The 26,734-nt window shown below is 43.5% G+C and overlaps 1 protein-coding gene and 1 non-coding gene across 10 annotated transcripts in view; one reads left to right on the forward strand and one right to left on the reverse strand.

The window, feature by feature from the left end:
• The window catches only part of IFT81 (intraflagellar transport 81), a 231,797-nt gene that overhangs the window by 195,517 nt on the left and 9,546 nt on the right, over positions 1–26,734 (forward strand). For 6 of the 9 annotated variants that reach the window (XR_008291618.1, XR_008291620.1, XR_008291616.1 and 3 more), the window contains 2 exons: positions 1,226–1,366; positions 9,719–9,882. The gene's annotated coding sequence lies outside the window, so the exon portion shown is untranslated. The remainder of the gene's footprint in view (positions 1–1,225; positions 1,367–9,718; positions 9,883–26,734) is intronic. The other 3 variants (XR_008291615.1, XR_008291617.1, XR_008291614.1) reach the window with 2 other exon arrangements.
• On the reverse strand, positions 10,624–10,730 carry LOC113595187 (U6 spliceosomal RNA). Its single transcript, XR_003415677.1, has one exon. It is a non-coding gene; the product is annotated as a U6 spliceosomal RNA (small nuclear RNA).

Here is a 26,734-nt window from a genome sequence, read left to right on the forward strand (position 1 = left end):
CTCTATGCTAGCTTTCTAACCATCTATTTCAAAATACATTCAGGAACACATTTGCTTTTCATCAGAGCGCCTTTTTGTAATCTAAATTGAGCTGCCTTGCTTTTTAAAATATTTTAGCATCTAAGAAATAAAAAATATCAAGCAGTTAACCCTTCGCCTTTGCTTTCTGGCATTCAAAATTTGTTTCAAAGCCAGGGTTCATTGTAACTTGATGTAAGATCTAAAAGAAGACTGGGGAGGCTCTGACGTCCACAGCTAAGGTTATTGCCACCTGTCCAGATGACAATACAAGTCCTACTAGTCTAACCTCAAGCCCGAAAGCCAAGGCTAGCTTCCAGTTGTATCTACATTTAGCCCACGGAGATGGATGGTTTTAACTGTCATTAAAGTAACATTCTTTCAGTTACCATTATGCATATTTTGGAGGTTCAAGCAGTTCCATTTTTAATTTGTTGTCACAGTCACAGGACAAGACTTAGGTAACCTGTTTGATAAAGCAATTTTACCTTTAAGCAAATGAATAACTAAGAATTATAGTCTTATCATTGTCCTACATGGCATATTACCAGAGATAGTAACATTTTCTATTTTCATATGGTTTCCTAAGATGTTATAGTCAATCAGAACATTTATAGAGATGATTATGTTGTTGGCAACAGTCTCCAGCATACGCAGTACATGAATGCCCAGTAAAATGTGTTAACATGCACACACACACACACACACACACACACACACACACACGTAGACATAGAAAAACCATTTTATAATACTTCAAAGGATAACTTGTTCTCAAGGATTCCTTGTTGCTTGATTTGGTATCCAATCAGTTATGTCATCTGTTAGCCACAGGGTGAGTGATTTTGAACAGTCAACAGATTTTTAAAACTTACTACTTAAGATACTCTTAAAGATGATCCGTCCATCAGATAACAGACTGATCTTAAATTTTTAATTGTCATAAATTATTGCCCCAGCCTTGCTTTGCAGTTTCCTAATTCAAAAACTGGTGACTTTTATCTTTAATCTGACATTTATTCCTTAGTAAAAACATTTTTTCCATGGGTGTGGCTATCCTGTATACATTTCCATTATTTTATTGATGTTGAACCAAAGTAATTGCTACAGTCACTGCACTGCCCTAATTAAGTAAATAAGAGTTAATAGTACCCAAACTAATAGATTTTATAGGATAAGCAATAAAGTTTTCTCTTACTGCTGCCAGAAACTCCTCCAACTGCACAAAACTTCTGAACTGTGCTTTTTAAAGATATGAAAAAGGAAAATATGATGATACCTACAAAATACTCCCAAGACCTGTAGTGCTCAAAGAAGATTTTAGTGATGGAAAAGTCTCAGAGAAAAGGTAATTTTATTTTAAATATTACAGAGATTAAATGTGAGTTTTGCTGAATGTTTTCATAAAATATCTTTCAAATATATGTTTTCTCATCCTTTGTCTAAAAACATACAAAACTTTGAGCCAAAAAGAATATTCCTGCATGGTTTGTGGTTATTAAGTCTGTCAGTATGTCTTGGGAGCCCTTTTCTCTCTATCCAGCTCCCCTTATATTCTCAGATACTCTTAAGCAAATCAGAACATTATTGATGTTCAGTAAGTATTCATTGCTTAGTATCTCACTGTCAGCCCTCCTAAGACAGGAGAAATTTCTAGCAACTACAAAGTGAATATATTTCCCTAAACGCTTTTTATCTGTGTCTTCCATAGATGGAATTTATATCCAGCTACCTGCAGATTTATATAGAATCTGGTTTACCCAAATATTTGCAGTACCATCAAATTAAGTTTCTTTATTTTCTTTTTCTTATCATGCCCAAATATCTTACCTTGATCTTTTTGTTACAAAATACAGATGTGTTTATTTAATAAAGGCAGATCTAGTATGTTTCTGGTTCAAACTCATTTTAACATCGTACCTTTTTTCTGTCCCTGACCCTCTCCAACTTTGTTGGTTCTCATATCTTTTTCTCCTTGTTTATGCATACCATTCCATTACTATTTAAACTCTCTCAGATTGTGGGGCTCCTTGGTGGCTTAGTTGTTTAAGCATCCGTTTCTTGATTTCAGTTCAGGTCATGATGCCATAGCTTCGTGAGTTCGAGCCCCCTGTTGGGCTTGGGGCTGACAGCAAGGAGCTTGCTTGGGATTCTCTCTCTGCCTCTCTGTCTGCTCTTCCCCCACTTGCACTTTTTCTATCTCTCTTAAATAAATGTGAAACTTTCTCTGATTGTGTCTCACACATTCTCTTGCCACTAGTAAGTTCACTTTTGGAGCATCTTCCCAACAACATTTTTTTATTGAGGTAAATTTGGTATATAACATTATATGAGTTTCGGATGTGTACATCTTTGCACACTGATGATTGTACGGCTCTGTGGATATATTAAGAAACATTGTGTGACTACACTAAAAACCACTTTTAATTGGTGAATTTGTGTGGTATGTGAATTACGCCCCAATAAAACTGTTAAAAATGAATATATAGCTCAATGTAACAGAAGTCAAATGATATCAAGCAATATTTGTTTAAAAAAACAAAAATCCCTCACCTACTTCAGTCTTCTCCCTTGTTTGAGGTATTTCCAAAGCTAGCTTTTGGAATATTCTTGCTGACATTTTCATTGTGCACACAAGCGCATATGTGTATTTACAGCCTTTTAAAACTGTGTACAAAGGGGGTTATATTCACCATTCTGCAACTTGCTTTTTTTAAATTTTTTAAATGTTTATTCATTTTTGAGAGAGAGAGACAGAGAGTGCATGAGCAAGGGGGGGGGCGGGTGGAGAGAGGGAGACACAGAATCTGAAGCAGGCTCCAGGCTCTGAGCTGTCAGCACAGAGCCCGATGCAGAGCTCGAACTCACGAGCTGTGAAATCATGACCTGAGCTGAAGTCAGCCGCTCAACCGACTGAGTCACCCAGGCGCCCCTGCAATTTGCTTTTTTGCATCAAAGAGTAAATTATAATAATATGTCCATATAGAGTTGTTCTTAACAGTTGCAAGTATCTAAGTCTTAAACAATGTTCCACTACATGCATGTAGCACAATTTGATTAACACGCTCCTGATTGAAGATCCCTCTATATGTGTCTTGTACTCTGATGCAAGTATATGTGTCAGGCAAAAAAAAACAAAAAACAAAAAACCTTAGAAGTAGCATTATTGTATTCAGAGGTATGTGCATTTAAACTTTTGATAGATAGACATTGCCAGATTACTCTCCAAAAAACTGGTGATAATTTGTAATCCCATCAGTTGTGTATGACAGAGCCCAGTTTGCTATTCTGTTGCCTAACCTAGGTATACTGGCTTTATAACATCTTTGTCAGTATGATAAGTTGAAAGAATTAATTTGTATTTTTAGATTTATGAGTGAGGTTGAGTTTTGATGACCTGTTTTTAATTGATTATGTGGTATTTTTTCTAATTGAAAAATCCATAGTGTTAATTGTAGAAATTTTGAGTAATACGGCAGATAATTAAAAACATGTATAATCCCCTACCCAGAGATTATCACCATTTACAATTTTTCTTCTGGCCTCCTTTCTATGAAATTTATCTTTTGATTATTTTTAGCAGATAATGAGGTTGGTGAAGGAGCTAATTTTTGTATTTGAAATACACAGCTAATGGGGCGTCTGAGTGGCTCAGTTTGTTAGGCTTCTGACTCTTGATCTCAGGGTTGTGAGTTTAAGCCCCACGTTACTACTACTTAAAAGAAAATACGCAGTTTACAAAATGAGGTTATAATTCAGCTACTTAGAATATTGCTTTGAGCTCTTTTAATCAAGGTGCTATATAAATATTCAGTGGACTGAACTCTCCTGTGCCAAGCTTTTGGGATCAGCTAGTGGAAAAATCATTAGCATTCTTTCCTTGACACTGTACTGTCACTACCAGGGCTGAAACTGGATGAGATTTCCTGGGAGCCAATGGGTCTCTTAGTAAAGGAGACAGCTCTACGATCCTTTAATGGCATGGAAGATAGAGGAATCCTGTACCTTAAAAGACAAACACACATTTCATATTATATGTTTATGTGTGTGCCCATATATATAACCATTATTCTCACTCGCACATGCACAAAACAGAAGATGAGATTAGTGAGCCAGGATAGGAACATGCTGGAAGAGTGCTGGACACCTAGGGAACAGTAAAATGATTAGCACACAGGGTAAGCCATCCAAAGACAAGTCCCATATGGTAATCATGTTTCCTTATCTGATTCTTCCTTTGGACTGGAAGAGCATGGAATGCAGGATTAGTTTCTGTTCACAGTTGTATTTCCCGTGCCTAGTTACGCACACAGGCAACTTTGATCGGTGAATAATGAATGAATGAAAAGTGAATGAATGTGACCTTGAATAAATCACTTAATTTCTTTGGACTTCAGTTTCTTTCTCTGACAACTTCAAAGAATAACTAAAAGGATAAAATAAGGTAATGTATGAAGGTGGTGGATAAGACTGAAAGTCGGCTCCAAGCTGACTGTGTCTCCTCCTTATTTTTACGGAGCTAGATGTAGTTGCCATTCAGGCCCTAGTGAGGAGGCCCTACTGTATACAGCAACTGTCTGCACATCATCTACCTGGTTAACCAGAGAATAAAGTAAATACAATGCAGCTTTATAATTAGAAGTAATTGCCAGTGACCTGGAGGCTTTGCCATCTTAACCACTGCCTCATTCTCAGTATTCAAGGGTATCTTATGGGGCACCCGGGTGGCTCAATAGGTTAAGCAACCAACTTCAGCTCAGGTCATCGTCTCACAGTTTGTGGGTTCCAGCTCTGCATTGAGCTCTGTGCTGACAGTTCAGAGCCTGGAGCCTGCTTCGAATTCTGTGTCTCCCTCTCTCTCTCTGCTCTCCCCTGCTCATACTCTGTGTCTCAAAAATAAATAAACGTTAAAAAAAAATTTTTTTAAAAAGGCATCATATAAATCTAACACTGAAGTCCCATCAGGCTTAGGGTAAAGTTATAGAAAATGGATGTTACTGTGCCTTTAACATGCTTAGAAATGCATCTAGTGATTATGTTTAAAAGCAGAGATGATAACTCAGGAAGGCACATGGTATATGTTTAGAATAGTAGCTATTCTCAGAGTTGACCTATTGTACATGATTGAAAATGAACGCCTGTCCTTTTTAGTTTATCTTGTATCAAATTGTCAGAGACCCATTCCAAGTAACGATTACATTTTGGAGTAGTGTAAAGAAAAAAAAAAAAACCTCTATGAAAGATTTTGTGATTTACTCAAGAAATATTCTATGACCTTTTAAGTTGGTTGAAAGAGAAAGCTGGTATGATGTAAAACCAGTTAAAATAAGAATAAGCTTGGAAATATTAAATAGCATCAACTCCTAGCCCTTAGGGAATATAACTAATGGCCCAGGCCCTGAAATTACAATTTTTTAGAATTTTTCATAAAAACTTGATATAAGTAGAAACATTTCTCAGGCCAGTACACCCTAATGAAATGCCATAAAAATAACAGACTAGCACATAAAATTTTTTTCTATTTGTAACCAACAGCATTGCATAATCAGGCAGGAACCAGGAAGTAAAAATAATCACAAAATTAAACAAAGTGATCTGTTTTTGTTACTCCAGCAGGAGTAAAAAGTGAAGATAAATACAGCCAGCAAGTTCCTTTATAAAATTTGAAAATTCTTTCCTTGTCAGTCATTCCTTAATAGCAGAATAAAAATGAAATTTTTACTAAGGCTTTTAACTCAACACTGTCTTTTAAAAAATCTTTTTTAACTGTGGTAAAAAAAAAAAAACACATACTCTAAAATTTACCATTTTTAACCATCTTTAAGTGTTCAATAGTGTTACCTATATTCACATTGGTACTGTAGACCGGCAGAATGTTTTCATGTTGCAAAACTGAAAACATAAGCAACTCTACCTATTAAGCAACTCTCCATTCCCCTTCTCCCTGGCAACTACGATTCCACCTTCTGTCTCTGAGTTTGACTGCTCCAGTACCTCATATAAGTGGAATTCTACAGTATTTATCTTCTTGTGACTGGCTTATTTCACTGATCCTGAAGTCCTCAAGGTTCACCCATACTGTATCATGTGACAGGATTTCCTTCAAGACTGAACTCCGTCCTTTTTAATATCATTTTTGTGGTACAGTCTATTCTACCCTTAAACATCTTTTAATGCTCCAGACCATAACCAAATACAGAATGATGAGAAGCAGGTCGGAATGCACATTTGACCTTCCGAATTCTCCTGTCAAGAAATCAAAAGAGGTTATAAAGTGATTAAACACTGTAGGACTTCCCCAGTGTGAGAAAAACTATTTGATGCTAAGTTAGCAATCAAGACTCTGAAGACCTTTTGCAAGCCACTTGTATTGAAGGTTTTTATTTGTTTTGTTGTTCTAGAAATGCATTTGACCTAGTACAACTTTTTTTTTTTTTTGAAGTATCTGCAAATATATCTCTGCTGCTGGGTTATTTTTTTTTTTCCTTCAAGCCTGCAGACATCTTTCCAACTTCTTCAGATTGAGTTAGCTGTGTTCATGTTTGAGAATAACCCTCCTCCCCTATTCTGTCATAGCAACAGTGTGTTAAGAGAATGCAGTCGGGAACTGGAGATATTGTTAGGTCACAGAACCAAACAGGATTGAGTGTTAAAAAGAAGCAGAGCTCATTCAATTTCAGTCTTCCTACCTTATTTTTTTTTTTTAGAAGATGTTTGTTTATTTTTGAGAGAGAGAGAGAGAGCAGGTGTAAGCAGAGGAGGGGCAGAGAAAGAGGGAGAGAGAGAATCCCAAGCAGGCTCTGCGCTGTCAGCACAAGAGCCCTACTTGGGGCTCAAACTCACAAACCGTGAGATCATGACCTGAGCCAAAATCAAGAGTCGGATGCCTAACTGACTGAGACACCCAGGTGACCCCCTACCTTAATTTTTAACAGCTTTGTTGAGCTACGATTCACATATCATATGCTTCACTCATTTAAAAATTCAGTGGTTTTTAGTATATTCCCAGAGTTCACAACCATCACTACATTCCCTTTGAGAACATTTTGCCACCCCCATAGGAAACCCTGTGCCCATTAGCTGTCACTCCCCATTTCCCCCAGATCCCCCAGCCCTAGGCAATCACTAATCTGCACTCTATAGATTTGTCTATTCTGAAATTTCATATAAATGGAACCATACGATATGTGGCCTGGCTTCTTAGCATGTTTTCAAGATCATCCATGTTATAGGATGTATCACTTATCCCTTTTTTTTTAATTGTGGGAAAATAAAATTGACCATCTTAACCATTTTTAAGTATACATTTAAGTATTTTAAGTACATTCACATTGTTGTGCAACCAATCTCCAGAAATCTTCATCTTGCAAAACTAAACTCTATTTCCATCAACAGTTTCCTGTTCTCCCTTTTTCTCAACCTCTGGTAACCATTATTCTACTTGGTCTCTATGAATTTGATTCAGGTACCTTATATAAGTGGAATTATACAGTATTTGTCCTTTTGTGACTGGTTTGTTTCATTTACCACAATATCCTCAAGAACTTTGTCATTCATGTTGTAGCATGTGTCAGAATTTCCTTCCTGCTTCGTTCCTTTTTATGACTGAGTAATATTTCATTGTGTGGATATACTTAATACATTTTGTTTATCCATTCATTAGTTGATGAGTGTTTGGGTTATTTCCACTTTTTGGTTACTATGAATAATGCTACTATGAACATGCATATGCAAGTTTTTGTATAGACATGTTTTCAGCTCTCTGGGACACCTACCTTGGAGTAGAATTGCTGAGTCATATGGCAGCCCTATGTTTAACTTTTTGTGGAGCTGAGCAACTTTTTCACATCAACTGCATCATTTTACAGCAGCAAACTAGAGAGGTTCCAGTTTCTCCACATCCTCACCAAAGATGTTGGAGAAAAGAATGTTGTTATTGCCCACCCTTTTCATCATAGCCAAACTAGTAAGTGTGATGTAGTATCTCATGGTGGTTTTGTTTGCTTTTGCCTGGTGGCTAGTTTTACATGAGTTTATTGGCCATTTGCGTATCTTCTTTAGATAAATGACTCTTCAGATCCTTTGTCCATTTTTTAATCATCTTGTTATTGTTGATTATTCATGAATCCTGACTACGAGTCCCTTGTCAGACAAATGACTTACAAATATCTTCTCCTATTTTGTAGGTTGCCTTTTTCACTTTCTTGATGGTGTCCTCTGAAGGTTTTTAATTTCAATGAAGTCCAATTATCTGTTTCTTCTTTTGACACTTGTGTTTTTCGTGTTGTATCTAAGAAGGTTTTGCCTTCTTAGGCACAAAGATTGGGATACCTGACTGACTCACTTGGAAGAGTATATGACTCTTGATCTCAGGGTTGTGAGTTTAAGTTCCACATTGGGTATAGAGATTAGTAAGGAAACAAACTTAAAAAAAAAAAGCACAAAGATTTACTCCTGTTTTCTTCTAAGAATTTTTAGTAGTTTTTGCTCTTCTATTTAAATCTATGATTCATTTTTGGTTAAGTTTTGTATATGCTGTAAGAATGAGATCCATCTTCAGTATTCTACATGCGTGTATCCATTTGTCCCAGCACCATTTGTTGAAAGATTATTTGTTCCCCCTTCCCCTCCATTCAATTGTCTAGGTACCCTTGTTGCAAATCAATTGACCATAAACCATGACAGTTTATTTCTGGATTTTCAATTCTATTCCATTGACCTATCTTCTAACTTTGTTTTTCCTTTTTAAGATTGTTTCAGCCATAATCAAAATAATCAAAAGATGATTTTCAGATTTTTATTGTGTACTGAGTTGAGAGAGGGAGATTTAGGTTCTGCTTTGTCTGTATGAAGTTGGAGGTGCCTACTGGACACACAAGGGGAGCTGTCCAGTAGGAACTATATTTAGGAGTCTGGTGTTCCAAGGAGAGAACAGAGCTGGGGATAAAGATAATCAAGATGTGAGAATCAAGAGCACGTAGGTCCCATCACCCTTCCCATCTATTGCTCCGTCCCTCTGTGCTCTCTTGGGTTCCCCCCCAACAGTCTTTCTCAAGTTATTTCTTCACAGTTTCCTAGGTGCTCCAGACCAGAGAGATTTCCCCATGCTGTCATTCTCTAGAAGCCTTTCCATTATGGAACTGACTTCACCAAGGTTGAAAAACCATTACCCCCCAACCTTTCAATTCTTCCTTTTTGTTTAGATATTAAGTACGCATTCATCCAGGGAAACCAGAAGGGATGAGTAGGTTTAGGAGAGGGGATCTTTGGAAACAGGCATTTATAAAGCTGGTTCAGATTTGGATTGGCCCTGAAATCATTGCTAAGTGGTAGGGATGGTGGAGCCTGAAAAGAGAGTGAAGCGGGGAGTCACTATGGTACACAGGAGCGTTTACTACTACTACTCCACCATGGCATTTCTAGCTCAGCTCAAAAGGACTTTTGGTATCTTTCAGGGAGCTACTATAGTTTAAGAGAGAAAGATGTCACAAAGGAAGGCCAGAAAAGGCCTTCCCAGGGAAATCAACTCCTTGCTGTGATCATCACTTTAGAGTCTGATTAAACATTTTGCAGATGGTGGTGATGGGTGCACAACACTGCGAATGTACTTAATGCCACTGAACTTACACTTAAAAATGGTTAAAATGGTGAATTTTATGCTGTGCATATTTTACCACTATTAAAAAAAAATGTTTTGCAGGTCTAGAAACCAGATCCCAGGGCCTGGAATGTTTCTGTCCAGTCCCTAAGATGCATCTTTTCCTGTTACCAAAAGGTCTGAGACACCCAGTTGGTAATCAGAAGCTCTTACAGGGAGCCTGGAAAGTAGCTGCAGACTCTTATGGCATTTTTACTTCCAAGTATGTAAGTACAGCTCTGTGGTGGCTGGGAAACCGACCAGGAGACTGTGTCCCTGTCCTTGCCTGTGTAATGCTATACAAATACTGTCACATTTGTGTCATGGAGGGGTCTCCTTTGGTCAATACCCTGTGGGCAATCCCTCTGTTTGTTGTTACACAGGATGGAGTCTAAGTAGACAGTAAATGAGAAGGTGAAGTTTCCTTGGATTGTCCATGGTGGGGAGGCCCCAGGTACAGGGAGACTGAAGGATGAGTAGAGGCTAGCCCATAACTGCAAGTTCACGGTTGCCCCCAGCAACACTTCTTATGACGTGTCTGCCTTTAAGTGGCTGACCTTAGTAATTTTGGATTCTCAGTAGTTTTCTTCTCAGAAGTTGACCTTATAAAGAGCCTCTGGAGTTATCTCCTACCTGATCCTTCACCCCCGGCCCCCATCTTCCCTTCCCATTTCTCCTTCACCAGTAAAACCCATTCCTTCATCCTGCCCTGCCTGTGCATGTACATCTCTAGCACGAGGGAAGGGGACTTGGGGGACATTGGTTATTTTTAGTTTAGGACTAGTATAAGGTTGAGACATGGTCAACCAATCCCAGACCTGAGCCCACTGATGTCTCAGATTTTAAGAAGCACCAACTAGTCTTTCCAAGTGCCATCTTCCACCAACCCTTTCTTTCACTTGTCTTGACATTGTTAGACCCCCCACAGTGTGGTTTTATCGCCTGCCTCCATTCAGATTTTTTTTTCCCCAGATGTGGAACGCTTCACAAATTTACATGTCATTCTTGTACAGGAACCATGCTAATCTTCTCTGTATTGTTCCAGTTTTAGTCTGTGCACTGCCACATCAAGCACCTTCCTTTCAGATTCTGAGGGTCATTTGACTTTGTCTCTGGCAGCCGCCATTTTCTGCCTCCTACCTGACATGGCACCCTGTGTCATGTGAACCCTTACACATGGTGGCTCTGCCCAGTCTGGGCCCTTAGGGAGGGCGTCTAGCAAGATCAGCTTAATTTCTACGTCCACTTTTACAGGACAACCTCATTCAGTGTCCATTACACTTTTTGTGTAATGTTTATTTTGGGGAAAGCGGAAACCGAGGAGGGGCTGAGAAAGGGGGAAAGAGGATCCGAACCGGCTCTGTACTGACCAACTGACAGCAGTGAACTCGATATGGGGCTCAAACTCATGAACCATGAGATCATGACCTGAGCCGAAGTCAGATGCTCAACCAACTAAGCCACCCAGGTGCCCCCATTACACTTTTAAAATGCTTAAACCAAATCACTCCAGTCTCTTTTCTTGATACCTTTTCTTCATACCTTTTCTTTATACCTTTATACCTTGGCCTTTACACCGATCTGTGGGCTTCCACACTTCTGGCCCTAAAGCCTCAGCAGCTGTTTGGTGTAAGCCAGCTCAGTGCCCTTGCAGTGAGTTTGGGGAATCTATTAGCTTTGTCCCTAAAGTTAGACTCCACAATGTCTCAGAAGAATGGTAGAGGGAGACAGAAGACGAGGGGTGGTCAAGAGAGAAGCTAGGAAAAGATTTGTACTGATGCTAGAAAAAAATGAAAGCTCTTCATGGGTTTACTTATGCAAGATGCAAGGTAAAGTGCAAACACCTTGACCCGGCAGTTGTTCCGCACCCCTGACCACCTTCCAAGTTCACACACACACACACACACACACACTCACCAGACACACTTAGCAATTCAAAGCTCTGGTCTGGAAAATCTTGCCCCTGGGTGTCAGTTAGTCCCCTAGTGATGACAGGTTTAATGGTTCCGTATCTCTGCATTCCACAAGGACCACCTACCCAGAGGCCACACCCTCCTGACCTGGTTAGACAGGGCTGGGGACTCCACACGGAACATGAGAGCAGTATGGATCGAGGGTCCAGGGGTCTGTGCTCTGGTTTGGGTGAATCGCTCTGGGTTGCTGTGTGACTATATCTATGCTGCTTGCCTTCTCTGTAATTCAGGGTCCGCGGGTATAAAATGGGACTGATGGTTCTTGTCTCATAGAAATATCATGAGAAAGTAAACTATGGTCTTTGAGAGTTTATGCCTCTAAGTAGTCAAGGAGTCAGGGAAGTCCTGTGTTTTCTCTTTTTTGGATATTGAGGGGAGGTTTCCTGGGCTCTCTTATGCAAGCCCTCAGAAGACATTTAATCAGAGAATAAGGCTGAAATTTTTTAAAAAGCAAACCTTACAAAAGAAGATCCTTGGGGCACCTAGGTGGCTCAGTCAGTTGAGCTTCTAGATCTTGGTTTCAGCTCAGGTCATGATCTCACAGTTCATGGATTCAAGGCCCGCATTGGGCTCCACACTGACATTGCAGAGCCTGGTTGGGATTCTCTCTCTCCCTTTCTCTCAAAAGAAATAAACAAACTTAGAAGAAGGAGGAGGAGGAGGAGGAGGAGGAGGAGGAGGAGGAGGAGGAGGAGAGGCGGTGGCGGCAGGAGGAGGAGGAGGAGGAGGAGGAAGAAGAAGAAGAAGAAAAGAAGGAGGAGGACGAGGAGGAGGAGGAGAATAAGGAGAAGGAGAAAAGGAGAATGAGAAGAAAAAGAGCCTTGAAGTATCTTAAGTGTTTCCTTCCAGACAAAAGACCAGGAGATTCTTTGGCAAGTTTCTAGCCAGCGACCTGGAATAGGGGATAGAGATGCCTTATTTTTCTTTCTTCCAGTTTCCCTTTCTGGTCTGATATCTCTTTGAATGACACTCGTTGGGGTAGGGCCACAGGTTGTGGTAGAAAACAATGTCCCAGCTGCTCAGGTCTTTCTATGGGGTGATACTTGATCAGCCTACCTTGTGGTGGGGGGGGGGGGGGAAGAAACAGACTTTTTATTGATTTGTGTTTATTTGATTGTTCGTTCAATCAGCCCAGCTGATTGAGTGCCCTCTGATGGTCTGGTCACCCATGGTAAAGTGCATCTGGAGGAAGACACTATGGTCTGCCAGTTACCAGCCTGCAGTCCTACAGCCCTGTGCCCAAGAACCAACCATAGCTTCTCGTCCTGGTGAAAGATCCTTGGGTTCTTGGTTGCTGTCTCAGCCTCCTATTGTTGCTGTAACAAATAACCACAAACCTAAAACAACAGAAATGTGTTCTCTTATATTTCTGGAGGTCAGAAGTCTTATGAGCCTAAAAATCAAGGTGTCATCAAGGCTCTGTTCCTTCTGGAGGCTCCAGGGGAGAATCCAACTTGGTGCCTGGCTTCTGAGGCCACCACACTCCTTGGCTCGCGGCCCCTTCTCTGTCTTCCAGGCAAGCCATTCCAGCCTCTGCCACACTTCCCTCTAGCTGACCCTCTTGCCTACTTGCGCCAAGGGCCCTTGTGATTAAGTTGGGCCCCACCCTCTCCTTTCCTGGGTTTCTTGGGACCTCAGGGCTGGGTAGGAGCCAGTGGGGGAGTACACTGATTAGAGCCTTTGGAACTTTCCTCAAGACAGGAGGCAGTTGGACATTACAAGCCTATTGAGCCCCCTCCCTGCCATGGTCTCCATTGATGACCATGGAAAGAACTAAGAGTCGGGGAGTAAAAAGAAGAGGGACCCCATGTGTCTGGAAGAAACTGGATGAAGAAGGCTGAAAGCAGTCAAAGGGGTTGACGCCACTTAAGCGCAGCCTGGTCAACAACATCCTCATTCACCCGGATTTTGGAATCACTTCACCAGAGCACGACCTCAGGTTTCCAGCCCTTAAGGCCTTTATTTTCGGTTTGGGGTATTTTCTATTGTTTGAAGGTTGCCTTGCAACCCATTTGCCTGGAGGGTTTAAACAATATAGAGTTTCTTTGCTAAGCAGCAACAGTAGCCAAGAGAGACCGAATATAAACTTTTAAGTCTATTTTCTCAGAGTTCGTACATCAGCAATGGCTTTAAACAGAAGAACTCGCGCCCCCTGGCTTGCCTATCCCTGTGGGAGGGGGAAAGGGTGGCTGGTGGAGAACATTTTGTGTTCTCTTATCTTTCCTACTGGTGGAAGGGGACAAGCACCAGAATAGGAAAACAAATATCTGGCTATTAATACACCCTAGGTCCTCTAGCACATGGATTGGATTTGTTTATTTGTGAAAGAGAAGGATGCTTCTCTCTGACCGCAGGCTCCCCTGCCAGCTGGAAGGGAATGCCAGGCACAGTGCCCTCCATAAGGTGAAGGGGATAGGGGACCTGCACTGAGAACTTCCCACTTAAAAGAGAAAACCCTCAGACTTTTCTCAAGAGAAGTTGCTTTTCTGGCTCGACCTGCCTCAAGCCCCAGCAGCGTCATTCAGGGGGAAATTAAGAAAGAAAGGGGGGAAAAAAAAGGAGGGTTTACCACCAAAGGGCCATGGAGTTGGCCCCACCCCACCCCCCACCAGACAGACATGTGCGCGCCACCCTCCTTGTGCCCAACCTGCGGAGCCAGAGGTCTGGAGAACCCTGCCAGAAGAAAGGACATACGGGTTCCTCGGGTGGACCACTTTACTGGCAGTGAGCAGGGCAGAAACAGGAGTGTTTCCCCCTCAGAGGACAGGCCCTTAAAGCGGAAGGCAGGCCCCTGAGCTCAGATCTTGGGCTCCTGTCCTCCAATATGCTCCCTTGGGCCTCTTAGTGGTCTGAAGAAAGCAGTGTCCCATAGTAGACAGAGCTTTCTGGAGGGGCAGGTGGTTAATTAATTATAAGCCTGCTAGCTGGGAAAAAAGCCAGAAGAGGGAAGAGTTTTCTCCCAGGAACAGAAGCACGTACACGCCTATGAGCCCCATACCTGCCATGTCTTGAGCAAGTTTCAGACTGCCCTTTAACCGCCTGAAGAGGTCTCTGCTTGCCACCCACCAGGGTCAGGCCTTCTCAGGTTCCCGGGAACATTTTGATGAGCCAGGAGTCCCAGGCACACACAGAGAAGAGGAGGCCAGTACTGGCGGGGGCCTGTCCTCTCCAAGAGCAAACAGGGACAAAGGTCGGTGTACTTACGGCTGCCTCTCCCAGCCTGCCTGCCTCCCTGCCAGGCCAGATGCCCCAGGTTGTCCCAGCCTTGCTACACGATTGCAGGAATCTGTCATCTCTGAGCCTGCTGGGTCACCCATTACCCCAGATCCAATTCCCAGGCAGGGGAGGTTAGGACACCTGAGCAGAAGGCAAAGGCTTTGGCAACTCAAGAGCTTTCAAACAGAAATGCTGTCGTGTCTTTACCTGTTCGGTTGGGAGCCAGACGTGTTCCACGTTATGATGCCATCATGGAAATATGTACGAAAGGAAGAATTTGTAAGCTAGCTCTCCTGCCTGTCTGGAAAAGGGGGCCCTCTGAGTGAACCACAGCTCTTCAGACACTCAGAATTTGCACAAACTTTCTTTGTGATGATTTCTTATACCATCTTCCACTGCTATCCCCAGAGCGTTTGACTTTGTCTGTGCCCCAGCGGGTCTAGGTATCTGTTGGGCTACTCAGTGAGAATTTAAACAACTTGGAGGCCACTGAGGTTGCCAAGCATACACCCGTCTGGCACAGATTTGGCGTGAGAGCAAACAGGAGAAAGAAGCTTGGTGTTTTGTAAAATCACTGAGTCTCTGGCCCACTGCCCTTCTTGTTTGGGATTAGAATTAGAAGTGGTGTTTGTTTGGGGCACCTGGGTGGCTCAGTCAGTTGGGCGTCCAGCTTCGGCTCAGGTCCGTGAGTTCGAGCTCTGCATTGGGCTCTGTGCTGTCAGTTCAGAGCGTGGATCCTGCTTCGGATTCTGTGTCTCCCTCTATCTCTGCCTCTACCCCACTCACGCTCTGTCTCTCTCTATCAAAAAATGAATAAACGTTAAAAAAAAAAAGTGGTGTTTGTTTGGGGCACCTGGGTGACTCAGTCAGTTAAGCATCCGACTTTGGCTCAGGTCATGATCTCATAGCTCATGAGCTCGAGCCCCGAGTCAGGCTCCATGCTGACAGCTCGGAGCCTGGAGCCTGCCTCGGATTCTGTGTCTCCCTCTCTCTCTCTCTCTCTCTCTCTCTCTGCCCCTCCCCCGCTCTTGCTCTGTCTCTTTCTCTCTCAAAAATAAACATTAAAAAATATTTTTTTTAAAGTGGTGTTTGTTCTCCTCTTCAGCCGATGGAATGATGATGACCTAGCAGCTAACATTCATTGAGGTACTGCTGTGCTAAGCACAGCACCCACCTGAAATATCTCATCTCACTTTCCACCTCAAACCTGTGAGGTAGACATGACTGATCCCCAACCTGTAGGTGAGGACCAAGTCTCCGAGATGTTGAGCAGCACGCTGGCAGTGACCTGGCACATTCATCTGCGAGTCTGACTTGCTTAGCTCCCTGTTCAGAAGAAGAAGAAATTGACAAGTATTTCTTTTTTTTTTTTAATATTTATTTATTTTTGAGAGAGAGAGAGTGCACGTGCAGGGGGCAGGGGGGCAAAGAGAGAGGGAGACACAGAATCCAAAGCAGGCTCCAGGCTCCGAGCTGTCAGCACAGAGCCCGATGCAGGGCTCGAACCCACGGACCGTGAGACTGTGACCTGAGCTGAAGTCAGACGCTTAACTGACTGAGCCACCCAGGCGCCCCAATAGACAAGTATTTCTGACGGCTGCTGTGTGGACAGGTTTCTTAGAAGCTAGGGCCCTTGTGATTTATATTCCATGGGGCCATCTCAGGAAGTTGTTTAGCTTCTGAGGTGATAGATGAGGGCAGAACGTGGGTTGAAGGGTAAGTCAGGACAGTGTTTCTTCTCTGGTCCCCGTCAGGGACTCCACAGGCTGACTTCTGGGCTGTGTTTATATCATTATTTTTAAGGCACCAACACCAGCTCAGCAGCTTAAGCTTTCTCTTCCTTTAGCCATCCACCATGAGGAAAGAAGCCAAGAGAGAGTTTCCCCAACCATTTCCCTCTGCGCAGCTGATCCCAACTTGAAACCTAAGACCTGTAACACTGTGGCCCAACTGAAGCCTGGCTAAGCCGCTTGTCTTTAGACCCAGCAGGAAACCATTCCATGCTCTAAGTATCAAGACTCGTCTCTGGGCCCAGGGGGCTCTGCTTCCACGGTTTGACCTCAGGGTGTTAGCTGGCTGGTGAAGCCCTGTCAGTAGTAATCCTGTACACTGGGACTGTCAGCAGCAGTTTACTGGAAAAGAAGGGGAGGAGGGATGCCTAGGATTTGCATGTTGAATTTGGGGCTTCTTCTTGGAAAGTAGTCTCTTTGGAAAAGGAAGATGGTAGAGGAGCTCCTACAGCATTCAAAGAGCTGCCTCCATTTGTTTCTCTGAGGGGAGTGATGATCCCTGTCCTGCCCTGCCCCCCACAACTGGGATTCCTGCTATGGGCCCCAGAGCCATTCACCATCCTTTGTCCTGGCTGATGGAACTCTTCTATAGATGGGCACCGTTGGTAGTGAGCCCCTGGCTCTCTTGGCCACCTGCAGGTCCCAGGACCCTCCAATCCGATGCTCCAGCTTGATGACCAGACTCTGGCTCCATCCTGCCAGGCTCCGTCTGTCACACAGGCTGCACACATCAGCTTTGCTCCACTCTGCGTTTCTGAATTGCCCTCACTGGCAACTGTGCGAGCAATCCCCTCCCAGTGTCCTGATATCCCCTGGTTAATAAGCAGCTCACATAAAGACACCAAGGACTGCTGTGAGAGGGGGAGAAAAGCTGAGGTTCTCTGAAAACAGACCAGGAAACCCTGGACTCGGCCCAGGAACTTGGTGGCTCTGTTCTCTGCCCTTTGGTAGCCTTCCGCACGGGTTATAGAAAAAAGAGAAGCCCGAAATGCTTCATCTGAAGCTGTATGGGACCACAAGGCGATGAGGTATTTATTAATCAATGAGACTTGCTGAAGCCTGAGGTCCTTTCCTGGACAATACCAGTCCTCTCTAGAAGAGAATAGATTTCTGCCCTTTATTCTTTCAAACCTATTTCTAGAAGGGTGTTAGGTCCTTGTTAATTAAAGCACTAATCATCTACTTCCCTCTCTCTCATCTTTCTGAGCTGCCCAGATGGCATTCTTCCCACCAACCACCCCCCATCTCCTGTACTATGTTTTATCCCCCAGAGTTTGCAGATGTCCTTGAGATGTCCCTGTGGAAGGAACTAGTGGGGAGTGTGTGCCAGACAGCCCCCCCCCCCATTGTCACTATGGTCTGAATCCAACCCATGAGGGCAGCTGGAGCCCTCTCCCTGGGACTGCCCATTGTCAAGGTCCTGGTCACCTTTAAAGCCTCCTGCAGGGATCCCCATTGCCAACAGAGCCTTTTTCTGAAGCTCAGCACTGTGACATTTTATACTTGGAAATCCCTAGGCAAATACGTCTCACTTAATCCTCACCGAGCTGGCCCCCAGTGGAGACTCTTTTGGCCAAACTTATCAAGTATCTCTAGTTCTTGCAGCAAGTGTTCCCTTTGTCCCCGACATTGTGTTCAGGGCTTGGAATACAGGATAAACAAGGTAAGGTCCCTGTCCTTAAAGAGCAACCAGACTATCAAAGAAACACACGCTATGGGCCCCTCTTATTTGGAATGCCTCAGACTCCTTTACCTTTCCAGGCTCTGGAGGGCCCCGCTCTCTGCCATTTACCAGCCTTGCGACTTCAGCTTCATTGCTTACCCTAAGCCTCAGGTTGCTCTTCTGTAAAATGGGGTCATTAATGGCATCTATCTCATAGAGACATTGTGAGGATTGAATAGAACCACTTCTTTCTAAGGCACTGAATACATACTGACTGTTAACTATTTTCCTCCTGAAGGTAGCATGAGCCAGGGGGAGCAGAGGAAGCAAGGCAAGCTGGGTCTGGTCCCCAGCTTGCAGGCAAAAATGCCTCTTCTTTCAGAGCATGATATTCACAGGTGATAATAATTAATTTGAGTAAATTGGCTGAGGTATGTCAAAATACCTAATACATAGCAGGGGTTCACCATGTGTTAGTCTCTTGGAACGTCTTAAGGATCTGAAGACCCTAAAGCTCCAGGAAGCCAGCAGGGACTCGGAAAAAATGCCAGCGCCTCCCTTAGGACATGCCCCCCATTCTCCCAGTTGGTTCTCAAGGCTTGACCCTCCCCGACTCGGTTCTCATCCCGCCGGAGAGCTGTGCTCCGTGATCAAGCGCTCCCTCCCTCTGTCCTCTACACTTCTGTACTAAGTACCTGGAGGCCCTCGTCCTGTCCACACTCAAGCATCACTCTGGCCCCAGATAGCCGTCCACCTGCTCTAATCTCTCCCTGCAGCTCCATCTGCCCCTCTCCTCAGCCCCCACTTCATCCCTTGTCCCCCCAGCCCCTTAATCAAATTAAGGGAAAGAAGAGAGTTTAGATAGGGTTGCTAAATATATTTCTGTTCAGGGGAGGGAGGAAAAGGGAAGAGTTTGCAGGAGGAGGCAAGAGTGTGAAATTCCTTAATGGAATGTGCTCTGAGAGCCTCCTTTCTCTAGAATAAGCCCGGAATCACCTATCTGGATAGAGTTTTCTCTCTGGCCAAGAGCTTTCACAAACATTATCTCATTACGATACAGGCCCGGTGGCAGAGTGCCCACTCCCTGGAAAGGTCTGCCGAGGCCATCGTGCCTCACGAGCTGGCCTGACCCTGCTCTATATATTTCACAGGACACCCTGGCCCCACAGGGGTGACTCGGCTTTCTGTGGAGGATGACACCAACGGAGGGGCCGCTCACAGCTGGAGGTCACAGTTTTCCCTTTTGGGTCCCCCACCACCACCAAATCTGGAATCTTCTGGACATTTTTACTTTTTAAAAATTATAAAGTGCTGATTGTGGAAAATTTGTAAAATATACTAACGTAGGGGCGCCTGGTGGCTCAGCCTGTTGAGTGTCCAACTTTGGCTCAGGTCATGATCTCATGGTTTGTGAGTTCAGGCCCCACATCAGGCTCTCTACTGTCAGCCTTTAAGCATGGAGCCGGCTTCAGATCCTCTGTCGCTCTCTCTCTCTCTCTGCCCCTCTCCCTCTCTCTCTCTCTTTCTCTCTCTCTCTCTCTCAAAAAATAAATAAAACATTTTTTTAAAAAAGTTTAAGGGGTGGCTGGGTGGCTCAGTTGGTTAAGCATCCAACTCCGGCTCAGGTCATGATCTCACAGTCTGTGAGTCTGAGCCTCGAGTCAGGCTCTGTGCTGACAGCTCAGAGCCTGGCACCTGCTTCAGATTCCGTTATCTCCCTGTGTCTATGCCCCTCCCCCGCTCCTGCTCTGTCTCTCTCCATCTCTCTCCATCTCTTTCTCCCTCTCAAAAATAAATAAACATTTAAATTTTTTTTTTGAAAAAAAGAAGGGACACCTGGGTGTCTCAAGTCAGTTAAGCGTTCAGCTCTTGGTTTCAGCTCAGGTCAGAATCTCACTGGTTGGTGAGTTCGAGCCCCACATCCAGCCCTGTGCTGACAGCTCAGAGTCTGGAGCCTGCTTGAGACTCTCTCTCTCCTTCTCTCTCTGCTCCTCCTCTGCTCTCTCGCTCTCTCTGTGTCTCAAAATAAATGAATAAACTTAAAAAAGAAAAGAAAATTTACTAACGTATAAAGAGGGAAACTAAAGTCACCCATAGTCCACAACTTAACTCCTGGTGATACCTTGAGGCAGCTTCTTTACGTGTTTCTGAATTGCACCCACGTCTCTGTGTATATGCGTGTGTGTTTGCGCAAGACGGACTTTATGCACACCCATTGTTTGTATCAGCGTTTATAATTAATGTGTTTTTGTGTTCTGCTTCGTCAGAAATTCTTCTGACATATTACTTTAAAACAGCATGAATTAGAATTTTTTTTCCTTACTAAAAAAGAATACATGTCCATTTTGAAATGATCACCGTTCACACTGATCGAATCTTATGAGACTGGGAACCCCGCTAATCACTTTACACCCATTATCACGGTTCATTCTCCAAGCAGCTCTCCTTGGTAGATGCCGAGAAACTCCTTTTACAGAGAAGGGAGTGAGGCCTCCCTCCGTTCCCAGAGAGGTAAAGGAGCTCCTCCTGGCCAGCAAAGGGATTTCACACGCAGGGTTTCATCAAACTGGCTACACCCGTGCCCTTATTTAAATTAGTGATGACATAATCTCCAATATGCATTTATGGTGATTAACCATTCCCTTTTGTTGGACATTTAAGGGTTGGGTTGGTGTTTTTTGTTTTTTTTTTTTTCCTTTCATAATGAAGCAATGATAATCTTTGCATAAAATCATCTTTGCTCACATCTCTTGTTATTTCTTTAGAATCATTTCCTAGAAGTGACATTACTGAGTCATCCTTCTTGAAGTCTTGTTACTTATTACCAAGTGCCTTTCCGGAAAGCCAGAAGGCATTCCCAGCGTGTCTGAGGGTGTCTAAGACAAGGTCCTCTTTAAGAGCAGTGCAGTATGGTCGCTGCAAATTGTATGTCTTTGATTGGATTTACATTTCCTTGGTTACTAGTGAGGCTGGACTTATCTTTCACACATCTTTTAACTAGTCGGTGTAGACCCGTGAGTAATCGTCACACAGAGCAACTCGTCATTCCTGTCCATATTTCGTTCTTGCTCTCACGCTGTTGATTTTGCCTTTCAGTCCGGACCCAGATAACTTAGGGGTGCCTCCGCGAGGAAAATTGTTTCCTATTCGACATATCCAGAAGAACTTTGTTCTCGGTGAGGACTTGTGTCTCCATTTCGACCCATCACCTCAGCCCCTGCCACCCTGTCAGCTCCCTCAGAGGTGCCCCACCTCAGAAGAAAGGTCAGAGTTAAGATTTCCCTTAACTGAAACTCAATCTGCAAGCTCAGACCATTCTAGAAACAGTATAGGATTTTTCAGGAAGTAACTGAGCTAAAGCCAAAGGGCCCATGCACCCCGCCTTCTCTTCCCAAGAAGTTTCAATTCTTTTTGTTCTCAGGGGAGATGAGAAAGGGAAGGAGGCCAGAAGAAGAAAAGGGGCCTTCTCAGGTGCCCCCTCACTGAGCTTCCTGATGGGAACCTCCTGGGCTCCTGGGTCCCTGAAGAGCCTGCAGTTCTCTGAGTCAGACAGGAATGCACCATCACCTCAGACAGGTGACAGGTTGACAGGTCGTGTAATCCCCTTCCTCCCCCTGGAGGGTCAGAAGGACAGAAGGTGCAGCCCAGCACCCTGCGGGGAGAGGCAGGTGCCAGCAGGTTAGTCACATGCACCCTTGGAGTCCAGAGGGATTTGCATGAATCCCTCACCTCAGACTCCAGTCCCAAATATCTGTTCCCATCGGGTGAGGCTCCCGGATGCCCGGATGCCTGGTACCCTGTCCTGCCTGCTGCTCCAGGACCACCCAAGGCTTCCTCCAGGCTGTCCTCCAAAGGGAGATTCCTTCCGGGGACTCCTTCCTCTGCCAGGCGCCAGTGTTGTGTTCCCATTTTTCTGCTCCTCACCTCCACTTAGGATCTTTGGCTCAGGTTGTTGGATAGTCAGTTCCTTCAGGTTTTCCCTGCATGGAGCCAGAGATTTTGAATGCTTGCAAGCAGGGGAAGTGAAGAAAGTGGGAATCTGGCAGTAAGACCTTTCCTCAGACTCTTTTTTTTTTTTTTAATATTTTAGTGTGCATCTCTAGAAATCAAGGACTCCCATTTGTTTATTTATTTATTTATTTATTTATTTATTTATTTACTTACTTACTTATTTATGAGAAAGAGAGAGAGTGTAGGGGAGGGGTGGAGAGGGAGAGAGAAATCAGAAGCAGGCTCCATGCCCAGCCCAGAGCCTGACACAGGACCTGATCCCATGACCGTGAGATCATGACCTGAGCCAAAATCCAGAGTCGGACACTTAACCACCCAACTGAACCACCCAGGTACCCTGCCTCAGACTCTTGACATACACAATTCCTATATGTGTTTACATCAAAATCTTGTCTTTGGCTCTATTCTCTATTTTGAGTCATGTTCCAAAAGCCCCCCCACCACTACCTTCTGTCACTCTAGCCTATCCGAGCGTCAGAATATGGGTGGGGGTGCTGCACACCATGAAAATGCTGGCACTTGTGAAGCGACGGGAATTATGAAGTGCATCAGAAAGCTAAAGATGGCACTCCGCTTATGCTGGTAGGGCTTCAGTGGCATCCTCAACAAATGTCTGGGTACATCCTTCAGGTGGGGCAACAGTTAGAGTTAGGGAAGCAAAGATATAGAAGTCACGTTTCTGACCCTCACCAGATCATAACAAGATAAAGTCGGTCTGCAGGCCGAATGAGTGGTCACCCACAGCACTGTACGAACTGCCAGGAGGGAGAACTCATAGAGGCGAGGTGGCCAGGAAGTCTTCACAGAGGCAGCTCTTCAAGCTGGACTTTGAACTAAAGGCGAGAGTCAAGACTTGACAAGTGGCTCCCTGGAAGAGGACATCCCAGCAAGGCTGTAGGGAACAAGCTAAAACTCAGAGGTGGAAATGCAGCTGGCACCTTTGGAAATTGCAAGACCATTCTGGCTGCTCCAGAACACGCATGAAGGGTTCTGCATCAGTCAGGGCTCCCAGAGAAGCAGAACCAGTAGGAGATATATAGTAAGAATTGGCTTATGAGATTCTGGGGGCTGGTCAGGAAAACCTGAAACCCATAGAGAGTGCCACCAGAAAGGGGAGACTAGAAGGAAACTCTCTAGCAGGAACAGAAGCTGTTGGATATATATAGGAATTATATAGATACAGATATAGATATAGATATATCTATATGGTCTCATATTCACCTGTTGATGGACACTTAGGTTGTTTCCATGTCTTGGCTATTATGAATAATACTGCAGTGAACTTGGGAGTGCAGATATCTCAATATCCTGTTTTCATTTCCTTTGGATATATACTCAAAAACAGGATTGCTGGATCATATGATAGTTAGTTCTATTTTTAATTTTTTGAGAAACGTCCACACTGTTTTCCACAGTGGCTGCACCAATTTACACTCCCAACAGTGCACAAGGGTTCCCTTTTCTCCACATCCTCACCAACACTTATCTCTTGACTTTTTTATGACAGCTTTTCTAACAGATGTGAGGTGATATTTCATTGTGGTTTTGATTTGCATTTCTCTGATAATTAGTGATTTTTAGCATATTTTCATGTACCTGTTGGCCATTGTATGTCTTCTTTGAAAATCTGTCTGCGCAACTCCTCTGCCCTTTTTTTAATAGGATTGTTTGGGCTTTTGCTATTGAGTTGTGTGAGTTATTTTTATGTATAGATATTAACCCTTCATGAGACACATGGTTTACAAATAGTTTCTCTCACTCCATAGGTAGCCTTTTCATTTTATTGATGGTTTCCTTTGCTGTGTAGAAGCTTTTTAGTTTGCTGTAGTTCCAATTTTTTTATTTTTACTTTTGTTGCCTTTGTCAAGACTGGTGTCAAGGAGCTTACCCCTTATGATTTCTTCTAGGAGTTTTATGGCTTCGGGTCTTGAATTTAAGTCTTTAATTCATTCTGAACTGATTTTTGTGTATGGTATGACACAGGGGTCCCAGTTGCATTCTTTTGCATGTGAGTGTCCAGTTTTCCCAACATCATTTATTAAAGATACTGTCCTTTCCCTGGTGTATATTCTTGGCCATTTTGTTGTAAATTAATTGACCAAATTTGCATAGATTTATTTCTGGGCTCTCTATTCTATTCCATTGATCTATGTGTCTGTTTTTATGCCAGTATAATGTGTTGATTACGTTAGCATTGTAATATAGTTTGAAATCAGGAAGTATGATGCCTACATAAAGTCAACTGATCATGAATGTCAATCACATCTACAAAATACCTTCACAGCAACAACTAGATTAGTGTTTGAATAACTGGGAACTGTAGTCTAGCCGCACTAACACATAACACTGACGATCACAGGTAGCAATCAGAAAGGAAAATAGAAAGAGAGAATGAGGTCAGCATGGTTTTTCAAAGCCTGAGGCTCATATACATGAGTAAACTTAAAATTTCCTCCCAATGGAGTTAGATTTCAGTTATCTTTCTCTATTCCCAAATTCTCCAACCGGGTATCTCTTCAGTGGAATCTTAGGGTCTAGAGAGGAAAATTAGGTTCATCATGATCCCTTTTTAGACCTGAAACATCATTTTTCCAAGGCTAAACCAGATAGGTTAGTTAATATGTACAGGTTCCAGCCTACCCATGTTTCTAGCACACATAGCACCAATAAGCACTAGGCCTGAGAATTCGTGGGTTAAGAAGGAAGACTATTTCAAAGTTTTCTCTCTCTCTTCCACTCTGTCCATCACTGAAACTAAGGTTCCAGAGGGCAAGAATAATGTTTGAAGGTATTTGTGTCTCCTTCCATACCTGCCACCCTTCCCCAAAAGTCTAAGATGGACCTCTGAACACCCAACAGGTCAAATCTACAGCTGAAGCCCAATGAATTAGGCATAGGTGGGAAGCTGCTGGTGCCACAATGACCCTGGTTAGATGATTCAGGATTCACCAGCTCAGGACTAATAATGGGCCGGTTTGCTCATTCCTGGAATGGTCATACAGAAAAAGAAAGACTAAAACTCTCTGGTCTGATATGGAGCTTATGTGGGAGATCTGAGGGAGGATTCTATCCATTCTGTGACTTGGGAATTGAATCATGCATGACTCTGGGCCTTACCCTGTAAGAGTTTGGTGCTCTTAATGCCTTAGAGCCACAGGTGACCCTGGGGAACAGCTAGGAGGAAGCTTCCACTGAAAGTTTACATCTGTGCACCTGGGCTTCTGAGAGCTGGTTCCATCCACGTCAGTAGCTTCAAGAGCAGAAAAATGACAGAATGAGGCTGATGAACTCCTTCTGACAGTTACATCTGCCTTTCTGGAAGAAAGAGGAGGAAAATAAGAAACAAGTGGCAATGCTTCCCAGATTTAGAAAGTAAAAAAATAGCCAACATGGCATCTGAGATGCTTTGGTCACTGGGATCTTGGGTCCTGTGCCTGAGCCCTGCTCCATCTGGAATCACTCTCAAAGGCCTAACCTAGGGGGTAGAATGGGGTGGCCTAACCTAGGGGGTGGAGTGGGGTGGAGCTGCCAGAGCCCAGAGCACCTAGTGTAGCTACAGTTGAATTAGCAGAATAGAGAGCATAGGTGAAAGGTGGGCTCACCAAACTGGTATTGTCCTCAAGAGCAGGACAGTACAGCCAGGATCAAAATGATGTGGAGCAGCCTCTAAGAAAAACAGTATGGAGATTCCTTAAAAAAATTAAAAATAGAACTACCATATGATCCAGCAATTCCACTTTGGGTATATATCCAAAAGAATTGAAAACAGATCTTGGAGAGCTATTTGCACACCACGTTCCTCGCAACATGTTCACAATGGCCAAGAGAAGGAAGCAACCTAAATGTTCACCAACAGATGCATGGAGAAAAAAGATGTGGTGTATACATGCAATGGAATTTCATTCAGCCTTAAAAATAAATAAATAAATAAATAAATAAATAAATAAATAAATAAATAAGGAGGGGCACCTGGGTGGTTCTGTCGGTTGAAAGTCCAACTCTTGGTTTCAGCTCAGGTCATGATCTCACGGTTCATGAGTTCGAATCCCACATTGCACTGTCAGCGCAGAGCTTGCTTGGGATTCTCTCTTTCTCTTTCTTCCTCTGCCCCTCCCCTGACCACACACGCACACTCTCTCTTACTCTCTCTCTCAAAAATAAATAAACTTTAAAAAAAAGGGAAATCTTGTCATATGCTACAGTGTGGATGAACTTTGAGGGCATTATGCTAAGTGAGATAAGCCAATTGTAAAAAGACAAATACTGCATGATTCCACTTCTATGAGGTATCTAAAACAGTCAAACTCTCAGAGAGTAGAATGGTAGTTGCCGGGGTCTGGGAGACTGGGGACAAGAGGGGAGTTGCTGTTACACTGGCATAGAGTTTCAGTTTTGCAAGATGAAAAAGTTCTAGAGATCTGTTGCA

Source organism: Acinonyx jubatus, chromosome D3 (genome assembly GCF_027475565.1).
Source record: "Acinonyx jubatus isolate Ajub_Pintada_27869175 chromosome D3, VMU_Ajub_asm_v1.0, whole genome shotgun sequence".
Taxonomy (NCBI): Eukaryota; Metazoa; Chordata; class Mammalia; order Carnivora; family Felidae; genus Acinonyx; species Acinonyx jubatus.